Source organism: Maniola hyperantus, chromosome 1 (assembly GCF_902806685.2).
Source record: "Maniola hyperantus chromosome 1, iAphHyp1.2, whole genome shotgun sequence".
NCBI classification, from domain to species: Eukaryota; Metazoa; Arthropoda; class Insecta; order Lepidoptera; family Nymphalidae; genus Maniola; species Maniola hyperantus.
This window is the reverse complement of record NC_048536.1, coordinates 9,559,973-9,575,488: the sequence shown is the minus strand read 5'-3', so window position 1 is coordinate 9,575,488 and position 15,516 is coordinate 9,559,973. Positions and strand designations below refer to the sequence as shown.

The 15,516-nt window shown below is 36.7% G+C and overlaps 1 protein-coding gene across 3 annotated transcripts in view; it reads right to left on the bottom strand.

Moving 5' to 3' along the window:
• The window catches only part of by (focal adhesion protein tensin), a 168,902-nt gene that overhangs the window by 131,733 nt on the left and 21,653 nt on the right, over window positions 1-15,516 (bottom strand). The window lies entirely within an intron of this gene.

Sequence of the window (15,516 nt, the reverse complement as noted above, 5' to 3'; positions counted from 1 at the left end):
GAACCATTTTAACTTTTTGTGTCAATTGTCATGTCAAAAGTACAGTTTACCTGGATATTTATTCTGAGAGTTCATCTGTAAGAACTGTACTTTTGATTTGACATATTATAACCCATAGAGTAAAAATAGCGCGTGAAGAGTCATTTTTTACGGACTATGTCCATACCTATATGTATATCTGCCGCTGCTTTGAGCCTATTTTGATGAAAGGCATTGAGATCCTAGGATGATCCTACAGACGTGGGATGTAATATTTTTATACCGGAAAAGAAATTTTCACATTAGCACCGCAACATACCATAACATACCTACCTACCTATTATTTCACAATTTTCACCATACCTGTTAGATTTTCTTATAACTCACATCTACGGTGTGAAATGGAACGCGCTTCCTATATTATATTATATTTTATCCCAATTCCTACACTTACTTAACTAGATATCTCTAAGATAGATTTAGTAGAATAGGCATCTACTAGCCTAGCAATTTATATCCTAGTACGTTAAGTATGTTAACGGTTCGGTAGGTATATATATTATGCGGGTGGCACTAGCCTATCACATTATTGATTAAGCAAGGACATACTAAAGTGAGTGCCTTGCCTTCTATAGTGAGAATTGAAGAGAAAGTTAGGTTTGTAGGACATTAAAGAGGGTTATTTGATATTAAAACCTGCCTAAGAATAGTGGTATATAATATAAAGGATGGTATTAGAACGCTAGCAAAAACGAAGTTAAGTGACAGTAGTTACTGATGATTACTGATAACATTCCACAAAAAACGCGAAATAAACAAATAAAAAACTCCTGTATTTTTTAAAACGTGACTGACGCTAGACGACGAACGATGGGTATCCCGGGGTCAATGGGCGTCGTAGGCGGAGCACTGACCCCGAGTTTTGTACGCTATACATTGCGGCTTTGAAAAATACTAAATCACTAAAACTACAAGTATAAGGCAAATGGTTATTGGTCTTGGATTACTTAAATGATTGATGAGCAGCTGCTGCAGGACTACAATTCCGTCTTCCAAAGACGCCGGCCCAATCCAACAAATGAACATGCGCTTGCCCATAAATATATATATGACACTTGGCACACATCGGGAAGTTAGGCCGGAATATAATCAGCCAACTGGCCACAACCGTGTTGATGATATCGACACAAACCGCCCATCGTTTGAAATAAATCGATAACCGACTAAGGGATGATTTATGCTAGACCGTGCCGAGCCCGAGCCGTGCCACGTCAGGCACGTACGACGCGCGGACGATCCACGGATTGCAATTTTGTATGAAGAAATGTAACACAGAGGAGACACGAACAGGGCTCGGATGACTCGGACAACGCACGGTCTGATGTGACCTCATACAAATTCCCAATCTGGTGCCTCGGACGCGGCACGGGTCGGGCCCGGCACGGTCTAGCATAAATCATTCCTAAAATCGGACTCACACTTAACTATAGCAAGTACAAATAAACTATAGGCATGCCATTATTTTTAACTTGAATTTTACAAAACGTTTCATCTTACCAAGCAGCAATCTATATTTCATCTATACATTTTTTAATCCTGTTAGATACTTTTAATGTAATCAAACACAAACATCTGTTGGTACTTGGTAGGTACAGATGTTAAAACACATCTGTTTGCGAAATAATAAATGTAAAACTCGGGCGAGAGTATTTTTAGTGTGTGCTTGGTTAACTCATTTTTGTTCCTAATTCGAAGACCGCGAAGAATATAATCGGCGAAGCATAATATTGTTATTATTTCTGGCTACTCCAAGACCACCCGTATCGGTATTGTATAAATAATATGCTGTCATCGGCTCGGCTGTCCGAGTAAGAAAATATGAAAATATCTAAAATTTCTAAATTCCTAGTTTAGCAAAATTCTTAGATTACCTAAGTATTATATGACTTGGCTAAAAATCATACACGCGTTACGCGTACGCACGCTTTCTTTGCATCCTTCATCGTGGCGTGCAGTTGCCGTCAAGCTGCACTGCCGCCGTGCGCTATTGGCAAGTAGTGTCAGTGGGTAGAGAGACATAGGCTACTTTTTATACCGGAAAATCTAAGAATTCCTGCGGGATTGTCAAAATCTATATCAATTATTAACGCGGATGAAGTCGCGGGCATCAGCTAGTTAACATATAAAAAAACAGGATGCTTTAATTTGCTCTTGCTGGATTTAGTTTAGAAATTACAATAAATAACTTACATCCATGATTAATACATACCGACATCAGTTAACATCAAGAGTTTTAATCAAATTTCTATTTATCTTCGTTAAGAGTTGCATTTCATGGCGTGTTTCAATTAAATTAAATCTTGACTAGTTATTTATAGGGGCCGAATGAAAGGCCCACTACTTAATGGGATTAGAGATGTTAGCCAAATATATCGATAAAAATGTCTATACTATATTTATGGACATCTTACAAAGCCGACAAAATGGTTGTAATATTTGGAGATATTAGAGAGATTGGATGTTATAGTCGGAAGAGAGTATGATAAAGAATAAATTATACTTAGAAGAAATTATAGTTAAGTACCTATAGCTTATAAGATAGCATTTATTTGTAGAGCAATAGGTAGTAGGACGTACCTAGATATTTGTTAAGCTAATTTGATTTTTATTAAAATACTAGCTGATGCCCGCGACTTCGTCCGCGTGGATTTACGTTTTTCAAAATCCCGCGAGAACTCTTTGATTTTCCGGGATAAAAAGTAGCCTATGTGTTAATCCAGAGTATAATCTATCTCCATTCCTAATTTCATCCAAATCCGTTATGCCGTTTTTGCGTGATTGAGGAACAAACATCCAAACAACCACACTTTCACATTTATAATATTAGTAGGATTAGGATTAATACATATTAACATTAATATAGTGAAATTAGGTAGGTTCCTATACTGTTAAAGAATTAGTAGTAGAGACAGTGGGCAGTGGCTACGAAGTACCTATCTGACACGTCTTTGAGTCGTATGGCCTTATTGTATGGCAGGATCGTAACTCGTGAGTCGTGACTCCTTTTCATTGATCAGGATCACACAATGGTCGGAGTTTTCTTGGTTTCCATCCAGTTACTAACGTAACTTACCTGCTTGCGTTGAGTGAACATTGCTTTCCTAGCGCAATATTTTATTATTATCCCGCAAGTAAGTAGTTAAAAGAACAAGTAGCGTAGACTGGGGACGATGGCAGCATTTCACACTTTTTAATACGTAGTTATTATATTTTTATATGTATTTTTGTATAGAAGTAGATACAACACAAATCTTTAAGCAGATTGCGAAAATTGGTGCAATATCCCTTGCTCTGGGGTCGGTACTCAGTTGTACCAGATATTAAATGAAAAACAATGATTTAGGTGGAAAAACGTACTGTTTTAAATGGTATCTCTAAAAACCAGCTTGTTATTATGGTGGTCAAGTAGTCAACCAAAAGATTTTTTAGTTCCCTGCAGGTAGTCTACACAAACAGAATAATGGCATTCCATACATCAAAAACATGTCGTACCTACATTTTGTATGTGTATAAGTTTACATGTGTTTAAGTATATATGTAATATCCTATATGTATATATATATATTATATTTATTACTCCACTAATAATGAAGTCTTTTTTTTTATTTTAGTTGATTTTTATATTATAGAGAACACTTTCGTTGTCGGGTCGTGACACTAGGGCTCTGCCTGAAAATCAGCGCTGCAGTAGTCAAATACTGCAGCATCATGCTGAGGCAGTAGCCTTTTCAGCTCAAACAAGACATCATTTTTCTTTTTAGTACTGTCGAGCTCGTAGTTTTAAGCTTACCTAGTTTTAATTTTTTTAATTTGTAACATTTGGTTTGTATGTTTTTTGTATTTTCTTGTTTTGTGAGCTGAATAAACTTTTATTTATTTATTTATTTATTTATAAAACTAAAAACTGAACATAAAGTCTACTTACCTATCTCAAAATAAACCAACTTAAAATTCAAAATATAAATTAATCTGACTTCTTTCTTTTTAAAAACACTAAAATCTTATTGAAGGAATTTTTAATTAAAAAATTTAAATGTAGTGTAGTAAGTAATCAATCAAACATAACGAAAACTACCAATCAACAGAATATTATATGGCAAGGCTCATGGAAGATTGCACTTGTGGTATAATAATTATCCTCTGGTACAATTGTACAACCCAGCTGCAACTGTACCCAGTCTACCGTATAAGTCGATACCGATAAATTATACTATCGATATTTTGTTATCGACATGGTAGGGCCGACACATCGTTGCAAGCATAATGACCGTCGATTGTTAAGAAAAATGTAGGACGATATGTTCGACGATTTGAATGAAAATCGAGTTAGTTACGGTAAATTTGGGAGCCCAAAATATGTTGTTACATTAATTGTTTGCTCTCGAAATGAGAGCACAATGGCATTGTTTGTTCAATGTTGAAACCTCCGTGACGTCATGTGTGCTCATATAGGTACAGCCAACCGAGTCTACTTGCGTAATTTTATAGAGATATACATTTAAAGTCCGTTTTAAGATTCATTACAGTGTTTACGACGACGCACTGAACCTAGATAGAACGGAATTTACCTATCTCTTTATTTTATTGCGCCTGAATTATTTATTAATTCACGTAAAGGACGCATACTAAACTGTGTGTGAAATAAATTGATTTAAATGTTTGTATCACCATAAAAGTGAAATCACATGTTATATGTAATGTTTTGGATAAAGGCCATCTTTCTTAACAGACTTTGTTACTTAGGTATAAAGTGGATGGGTATAAGATGTTGTACCTAGGCTAGTTGTATGTAACCGTATACTTAAAATTACCTTATTTTCAATAAAATTTATAAAAGTTATTGTTTATAGGTACTTACTGCAATCTCCTTTTTTACCTAGTGTATAACATATAAACTTGCGAGAAACTGGTAGGTATTTAAGACACCTACTAAGTAACTATTCGATCTATTCGAACTAGTTAATTAATATCTGTGCCCTGTAGGTACCTAAGCAACCAGTCAGATACTTATTTATACTTCTACAAGCAGTTACGCTGGTATGTTGCTAATTGCAAGTAAGCCAAGCAAAGACCAAAAAAATTAGACATTTATCTACCAACCAATAAATAAATATAACTCGACTAAAACTAGGTAGGTATGCGCTAAGATTACTTTTAATTATTTCTTTTGAATAATATTTTAGCGATATCTCTAGCGCAGTCCTGTATAGTCCGCGACAGGTCGAGATGGCAATCGGGGTAAGAGGCGGGGGGACGCTCCGCACACCCGCACGTCACAAAATTTTATCAAATCGGTTAAACTGTTGAGCCGTGAAAAGCTAGCAGACAGACAGACAGGCAGACACACTTTCGCATTCATAATTATTAGTACCTATGCAGTATGTTATATAATATGTATGTGGCAGTAGTGTAGTGGGCCGGTAATGGGTTGATCATAGTGATGAATATGGCTAAACTACATTTTCCCAAATCTGGTTCTCTGTGTAGCATTGCACCGATTCCATATGAGAAAAAAACAATGGCTTTTTCATGCAAACGTAAAGGCTTCAAAGATCTTTACGGCTTACGGTCCGTTTGAAACCGTTATTTTGTTATATAAGGTGATTTTTTGTATATAAGGTGGTTGTTTGGTAGATAAGGTGTAGATTGATGCATCGCGAATAGCCGCAGGCATCAGCTAGTTTGATATAAAATTCGATTAAATAACAGATGAGGGAAAATTAAAAACGCTTACTTATGTGTTTATACCTAGCAACCCTACGCAGAGGAGAAAGTAGGCAACCTTTATTTTTTTTCAACTCCTTGGGGTAAATTCTTTCAGCTGATGCTCGATTTTCATAAATATAGTTATTTATGAGCATTCAGGCAAGTTGATCGAAAACATTTTTTTTTTCAATTGTTGTCTTCATCGGCACGTGATAGGCAACCTATTCTCGATGTATCGATCTAAACATTATTCACCATATTATATTCTCTATCACGATTAAATAAAATAACAGATGAGGGTAGATATTTCGAATAAGTACCGTATCTATCTCCTGCCAATTAGAAGTTTTAAGTGTTAATCTTTAAAGAGCTTAAAATAATATTTTCGTACCACTTGCTCAAAAAAGTGACATTCAATGCCACAAAAAGCGTACATAACAATAGCCATTTTTAATCTGTTAAAAACAGGGAAAGAAAATTGTACTGAATTTCATTCATCCCCTAGGGAGAGAATGTGGCTAATTCCTTTGTACACAATCTCTAAACTAAACTAAAATATCACGTCTAAATCTATTGCTATCCCTTTCATAATGTTGCTTGCGGAAAAAGAAAGCACTAGACTTAGACCTGTTAATTTAGTTTAGTTTAGAGATTGTGTACTAGAGAATCGGCCCCAATGTGATTTAAATTTGGAATACTTAGGTACCGAAATTTATACTGAACTTTTATTCAGATACAAGATAGCCCTTGACTGCAATCTCACCTAATGGTAAGTGACGATGCAGTCTAAGGTGGGAGCGGGCTAACCTGGAAGGAGTATGGCAATTTTTATTAAACCCTTACACCTTTACACCTTTGGTTTCTACACGGCATCATACCGGAACGCTAAATTGCTTGGCAGCACGGCTTTGCCGGTAGGGTGGTAACTAGCTACGGCCGAGGCCTCCCACCAGTGACCAGACAGACAGACTACATCTGTTTTTTTTTTTAATTACCAACATAAAGAATGTTTAACAAATCCAATTTAGACACAGCAAAAACCACGAAGGTTTACACCATTGAGTTTGTATATAAAGCATTATACATCTTTTTGAAAAAGGAATACGCATTTATTATGCAGTTATGATTATTAGATAAAATTACGAAAACCGACAAGGCCGTATGAGCTTGATGCCTTTGCTTTTCCGACAAAAAAATATTAGTCTAGGAATTTGCCGCGTTTTTGTTTTCTTCAAATTATAAACGTTAAGTTTATTTTAATTTATTTTTATAAATAAGTTGATGTTCTAAAAATACGTTTAATAAATGCTTATATCATATTATTATTGTGTTAATTTTTCGCAAATGGTACGAAAAGTAGAGTATTTACCTCGGTGATAAAGCTGTCTTAGTCTTGGGTGAACTTAAATCCCTCGCTACACTCAGGACTCGTCTTAAATCCCTCGCTTCGCTCGTGATTTAAGTTTTTAACACCCTCGCTACGCTCGGGAGTAAACCTCGAGTCCTTCGTTACGCTCGCGATTTAAATCGTCACCCGCGACAGAAGACACTGCTTTATCCCCTTGGTTAATAATCTACCATTAATTACTTAAAACGCACATAGGCATAACTCCGAAAAGTTAGTAGTCCCGGGATCAAAACCCCGAACCTACGATTAGGAGGCGGATGTCCTAACCACTAGGCTATCACAGCTTCTCTTATTAACTATATTTAAATAAAACTTATGGGTTAGTAACTGACCCCCAAAAATGTATGATTAACAGAAAAGTTAGATAAACTAATTAACTTAATAAGGGCGTTTACATTGTTGTTAACGATTTTTAAAGCTCGAGTCATACGCAAAGAATCAGACACGCCAAGGTCTAAAAGGCCTTTTAAGTATGTAAGTGAAGTTAATCGGATTAACGCGAGACGGTATTACATTTCATAATGGGCTCCTTGTTATTTATTCCCCTTGCCACTTACAAGCCAAACGGTCACGATTTTACTTTTGCATTACACCTAATTTGCATTTTTGTCGCTTGTCTATGTTAGTAGGTATAGTTAGTAATTATTCCTGGAGTCTGATGAATGATCTAAAATGCCTGCCATAAAATCGATGAAGGTCGACGAATGTTTAGCTTGAGTTAACTCACAATGTAATTTAATTAAACTCGCATTTTTTCTTTAGAACTTTTTCATCTCCATTTTTATAATTTACCTAAGAGTAAAACACCTAAAAACTTTTTACAAACATTACATTTTGCACATTTTCGTGGATGAAACCAAAAAGGTCCTACTCCTACGTCCAAGTAAGAAGCTAACGATATGAATGATTGTCGATTGATCCGATCGGTCGTTATTTTTTTTATTATATTTTTTTTTTTGCGCACTTCTAGTTAATATTTTGTTTACACCTCCACTGTGCTACACCTAGTGGTGGTTGATGAAGTTAGGTACAGGATTCGGAGAATACAGTAAAAAGGGTTTTTTATTGTTCATGGTCTGAGGTTCGAAAATAAACAGCGCATTGACTAAATTGCATCCACACATAAGCTGCAGGATAGCTTATTTTATGTTGAAAGTTTTGTGGCATGTACCTATATGTAAACAAAGTTTGACAGTACCAAAAAGCCCACGTGGGAGGTCTTGGGTTGGGAGATGCGTATCGGATTTTCCATATGAATTAAGTTGATCGAATAAGTAGGTACGCTTTACGATAATATCTCTCCATTTGGCTATATTGAAAAGAGACTATAAGTCTATCCTTTGTTAACGAACCAAAAAACGGAAATGGATTCCATACATTCCTATTCTATTTTAATCTGTTTCGAGGTGTCTTATTAGGTAGGTAGTTAAGTAGTTGGACAGAGTAGGTATTTACCGTATTTTCCGAATTTTCAACAAAATGTGTTAAGTATACCTAGGTATACTAATTATATTTTTAACATAGAGATAAAATAAATTAAAGTTTTTGAATGATTATTGGTCGCTAAGCTAAGGTCGGTAAGCTATATAGCTAATAAAAAGCTTATTCCCGCGACTTCGTCCACTTGGACTATACAAATTTGAAACCCCTGTTTTACCCCTTTTGGGGTTGAATTTTCAAAAATCCTATGTTAGCGGATGTCTACGTCTAATAGCTATCTGCATGCCAAAATTCAGCCCGATCCGTCCAGTAGTTTGAGCTCTGCGTTGATAGATCAATCAGTCAGCCAGTCAATCAGCTTTTCCTTTTTTTATATTGTTATTATGTAGATATTAATTATATTGTGTAATTCGTATGGCTGCGATAGCCTAGTGGTTAGGACGTCCGCCTTCTAATTGGAGGTCGGGAGTTCGATCCCGGGCACGCACCTCTAACTTTTCGGAGTTATGTGCGTTTTAGTTAATTAAATGTCACTTGCTTTACCGGTGAAGGAAAACATCGTGAGGAAACCTGCATGCCTGAGAGTTCTCCATAATGTTCTCAAAGGTATGTGAAGTCTACCAATCCGCACATGGCCAGCGTGGTAGACTATGGCCAAAACCCTTCTCAGTCTGAGAGGAGACCCGTGCTCTGTAGTGAGCCGGCGAAAGGTTGATCATGACGTTGATGAATTCGTAGGGGTACCTATGTTGTGATAGGTAGCAAAAGGATTGCCTAGCCTTTACCCTAAGGTACCTATATAATAATGTATCAATGTATAAAATTAATAAAAACAAAACTTAATTAGAAACGGTTTGTTTTCGAAGCGTCTAATGTGTTTTACATGGATATCTAGTCTATCTACTGATTTCAATAACTCCTAATTAATAAAACTTCACCGTAGTATTCTTCCGAGATAGGCATCAATATAATTCAACCGAGCGTTTCACTTAGATCAAACAACGCGATAACCTTTTTTAGCAATAGCGCTTTACTTGATTACATAGAGGCAAAACCCGCGGATTACGCTGCATAAATAAAATGGCTGGAAAATTGAAACAAAGTTCTACCCCTACTTAACTAGATTGCGCGGTTAACATGCGGCACCGATTAATTCCCACCGGAATGGATTCTACAACTACGTGAGGTATACGGGGTATACCTAAGTATGTAGGTACAACCTAATATTGATATTGTAACGATTTTCCGCGTACATTTTTCCCTGAAGGCTTTTCTTCTTCGCGATATTCGTTTTATGCTTCGTAGAGTTGGTAGGTACTACATAGGTACGTAGGTCCTTCGATAAACAATAATAATTATTCTATATCGATGCGTAGTTCAGACTCATTATAACTTTTATGACAGACCGTCCTTGGTAGGAATATTTTGTTTCTTACATTTATACCTAACTGGGTATATATAACTGTCTCGCTGAAACACTCAGTGTATGTACATTGTACATAATAATACTTAAAGCCTGTTATTTCTGGATAAAGTACGTAGGTACTTGGCTTTCTAATGGTGAAAGAAGAATTGCTATAATCGGTTTAGTAGTTTCAGAACTGTTTATCAATTACAAATAAACTAACAAAATATCTCTTTATTTTATTATATTAGGTATCCCATTTTATCCCAAACTGAAGATAATAGTTTACAAAAGCTTTATGAATAAAAACGTTTTCTTAACCTCAAATAACGTTATATTGAGAGCAGTGTGCTCCGTCCCCTCGAGGGCTGACAGGCGTGACATGATGGCGCGATGCCGGCTCCCATCGTCAGCACTCCTCTCGCCTCAGTCGTTGACACCGTGAGCAATTAAGTTGTCACTGGCGAGCATAACTGAACATCGTAAAATATTGTCTGTTTACTACAGAATATAGATTGCTAGTAATGCAATGTAATATTCAATGCAATGTGATTGCAGGCTGACATCTTGGCATAAGGCATTAGCAACGTTACAGAAAAAAACCACGTTTTTATCATTAGTGGCTTTACCTGTATTACGCATTTAAGAAAAAGCTTTTTTGTAAACTGACTACTGAGCCGACTGTCTATGATTTATATTATATCCATCCATCCATACTAATATCATAATTGCGAAAGTGTGCTGATAGATTGCTAGATTTTCACGGCGCATCCGTTAAACTGATTTCCACGAGGTACAGATAAATACATACATAGCTTGCATCCCGGCCCCGGAAACTCAAAGAGTTCCCACTGAATTTTAAAACTTAAATCCACGCAAACGAAGTCGCGGACATCATCAAGTTTTATTATAATTCTCATTTTCAGTAGAGCAAATATTAAGACAATGGATCAGACACCAAAAACGGCAACTCATAAAGTTCGTTGACATCATACAGAATCGCATTCAGATTGATTTCAAAATCAAAGCGTACCTAATATAAAATTTTATTTTATGAAACAAAAAGACGTCAGAGGTAAGTAAATTGTTGTTATTCAAAAAAACATCTAGGTACCTATCTACATACTTTGAAATAAGTAAAATAATAAATATCGTCATGGTCTCTATCGCCTTTACCACTCTTATTTTATAGGTTATAGAGACGCTTTAACATACTGTCACCAGTCAAGAATACTTACTTATATTAAAAACAAATAAAACTTTCATTAAAAATCTTAAACATAATATGTATGTGTAATGTGTTAATTCAGGATTTTAGGATATATGTTAACTACATATTTCCATTCCTTTTACCCAAATCCTTCAGTTATTGTAGCGTGAAGGTGTAACATTCACATTTAGGCACATTTAGTTATGTACTAGATGACGCCCGCGACTTCATCTGCGTAGATAGCCCGGAATACATGGCCTATAATTTAGAGTTTAAGTCATCTCCATTCCAATCTCTGCAGCGAAATCGATTCAGTCATTGTAGCGTGAAGGAATAACAAGCATCCTAACATCTGAAGTCAAATTCACTAACATGCGCAACTTTGACAATAATTAATTAACTGATTTATTTCCCTTGTGTGTTCATAAGGGGAGCGTCAAAACGCGTGTAATATTCCCCTTTCAAAGTAAAATCTTTCTTTGTGGTGCGGCGCTATGTCGCTCTTGACATCGTTGAACCAGGACAATTTGTTCGCTAGAAAAAATAGTCAAGGGTTATTTTGCGGTTGCATTGTGTTGACTGTTGAGCTTCGAGTCTCATAAATTATGTTGCACTATAAGTTAGGAGCACAGTGCACTGTGCACCAGGTGGCCCAAGTTATTTTAGTCTCCTGCTTACGTACCAATAAGGGAGTAAATTTTGTTTTATGGCTTCCATTCAAACATTTGATTCATCGTGGGGAACAATTCAAGTTTTATGTAGCATTTTGAGTTACAAACGCTATTCACTGTCAAATATATACGAGAATATTCCGGGATACAGCATACTTTACTTATTATTTGTAGAAATTGTAGGCAGATTTTATTAGACGGATGAAGCGCGCGGGCTGACAGCTGGCGGGCTTGTTCCACGGAGCGTGATATTTTTTGCAAAGCTCATGTTTTACGGCTGCAGTTAAAATTTCAGCGATGTAATTTTATACAACTTTGTAATTCTATACATAATTACGTACCGTGACTAGAATTGCGTAACTAAACTATCTGAATGTAATGTATACCTCTATTTTTAGGCTTCAATTACGAGCTTTTATTCTCAAATCACGAGCAGTGCTTTTTTTCGATTCGAAAATGATTGTCATCCTGTGTTGTCATTGTATTTATCTACTTTTTATTTACTTATTAAGTAAGTACCACTTCACCACTTTGTGTGTTATTTTGAATAAGGTAAATGAATGTTAGCAGTGAAGTAGATTGTACTTATAACGCACTAGCTTTTGCCCCGCGGCTTCGCCCGCGTAGTAGGTAAGTGTATTCCTGAACATTACAAATTATTCCCGAACATTCCACAACATTTCAGAATGTTCTAGAACGTTCGAACCCACGACAGATTTTAGGTACTTTATATATCCCTATCAGCAGGTAGCTTTACCCATAGAGAAAAGTCTTCGAATAGTCTACAATGTTCCAGATTCCAGAATATTCGACACACATTCGAGAATGTTCTGGAATGTTCTACAATGATCTGGGATATTCTGTGAAATTCTCTCGAAAACTCTCTAATGTTCTTGACTATTCTAGCAATTTCTATAGGGTGAAACTTCCAACCCTTATATCTTCAAAAGCACACCCTTCATATAAAAACGGGAACCTTCTTCATGGACGGGAGATAGAGAGCTATCACACCATATAACTACCTTAGATCGTACCGGGACTCATTTCTGAGTTTAAGCGGCACGCACATTGTACACTATCTTTTATAATATATATTGATTATTCGTAATGAAACAGAGCCGCTCCTGTTCTGTTCATCAGAGGCATCGCTAAGTACCTGTGAGCTGCCGGGTGCCCCTCTCGACTTCCGGTCAGCACTCGACTCGCTTTAGGCAGTTCCTGCACTGTGCAACATCCGGTGGCAATAACAAATACGCATTTAGATCGGAAAATAGCACGCACATTCAAACACGTACGACCGACCTGATCCAACGAGGTAGGTAGATACGTAGGTACACACATATAAAAAAGGGTCAGTGTTTGTTGATTTTTGTTTTAACGTTTAATAGGTAGGTACGCAACGAGTCAAAGACTAACAAGTATACCTACCTACTTACTATTTGTATTATTACAACGGTTAATGTTTAATAACAAAATAACTGGTAGAGTGCGCCTAGGAAGTTGGCGTATGGGGGGGGGGGGGCACCGATGTGTTTATTAAGTGATCGCGGAGCCCCCTAATATGCGCTGAGGGTGGCCACCGAGGGGGTTTTAGTAGGTAGAAAACCTACATAATCCGATGTTTTTTTTTATTATAATAGGCAAACGCTTGACCACAATCACACCTGATGGAAAGTGATGATTTGGCCTAAGATGTGACCCCCCTTACAAATAAAGGTAGGGTTCAGATAAAAACGAGCACCTAGCACGTTAATTATCTACTAATAAATTGGGGGCATCTGATTAAAGCTGTGGCAATACAATAAATCTTTAGCACAAATCGTAAGTTTTTTTAGGTGTCAAATTAAATTCTGTAGATAAGTACGCGAAGATACATTTATGAATAAAACGTGTTTCCACGCTGGGGGTCTCCCATCCCATATAAAATCAATGATATTAAATCAATTCAAGTCTTTGCTGACTACTGGTTATTATTACTTTTTATTCGATATGGTAACACCTAATACAATATTAATAATGCTAAACATGATGGCCAAGTGCGAAAGAGACTCGTCTCGTGCTCCAATGATTTCGCTATACGTATTTTGTATGGATGCAGCGTATTTAATTTACTATTTATTTAAGTACTTGATTTGATTATTATTTGATCACCTCGAAAACAAAATAATTGAGAAATTAAAGTAGTGTCAGTATTTAATCATCTATCCTAATCATACCCAGGTATTCATATTTATTTATCTGATAGGTCCCAAACAAGCTCCTGAAACATTACGTTTCAGGAGCTTGTTTGGGATTTTACACAACAACATTTTAGGTATCTTCCCTAAAATGTTGTGTGTTGTGTACCTACTGTATCAAGAGATGAACCTTCTTACCTGCTTATCTAATTCAAATGTCAGATAATAAGTAGTTAAGTACATTTAAGCTCTATTACGTTTTATATACTGAGAGCGATGACTAATCTCATCCAAAAACGTCTATGCTGGACAGCTAAAGAAATACGAGGTGCGACAAAAACGTCTGCTTGTCAGTCATCAATCGAATGTGAATAAAGGTGATCGTATACAGTCCGCACTCCGCAACAGCCGCGAGGGAGGAAAGTTCTACAAGAGCCTTCATCTTTATCAAGCCATCGTGCATCACCGGAGGCCACGCCATAGCCCGCCACGTCGCCAACTCGGTGCGTATTGACAGATTTCACACACTTTTGAGCACATTATGGAGGACTCTCACTCAGGCATGCAGTTTTCCTTACGATGTTTTCCTTCACCATTAAGGCAAGTGATATTGAATTGCTTAAAGCGCACGTAACACCGAAAAGTTAGAGACGGGGTCGAACTCCTGATCTTCCGGATAGGAGGCCGACGCGACATCGCCGGTCTCACTAGAACTGTAAGAAGTGCAAATTTCCACTAAAAATGATTTGACGACAGCAACAAGTTTCGGCCACATCAGGTGTATTTAAGAAATGCTCACAGAAATCTTTTAAATTTTTGAATCGCCAAGGGAATCTACCACTGATATACTCTTTGATACCGCCTGGTGCTGCTGATGCACTTGTACTTAAATAGGTAAATGTAATAATATGTAAGTGATAAAATATTTCTTAGAAATACTTGAAAATGCGCTTCTAGCTGTACCTACTAGCGGCTCTGGCGGCTCCTCTGAGTCTTCTTTTAGTGTTGCTCCTAATGTGCGATCTCCTTAAAACACGTTCAGTATTAATGCGAGCACAACATTGAAACTCAGAAGGTTCACTCCCTTAAGGAATGTGCCATAAATCATCATATACTTACAACGCATCTATATCCTCAAAGAAACCGACATGCCCGAACCGTGGTAGTAGATCCAGAGGTACTCAAAATTCATTGTTATCAATAGAATGTTCTTAATAAAGGTAAATGTGTAGCCTGCACGATACAGTTATAAGTAGGTGAGTAATAAATAACTTACAAGCTACATTAATAAGCTGTTCACAATAGGTAGGTAGGTACCTATTACGTCTTAGTTTATAATCCACCACGCTGGAAGACTGTGAATGATGTCTAGGTTTCCTCACGATGTTTTCCTTAACCGTTTATGCAAGTGATACCTACCACCTACGTATTTAATTGCTTAAAAATTAAACCGCACGTTA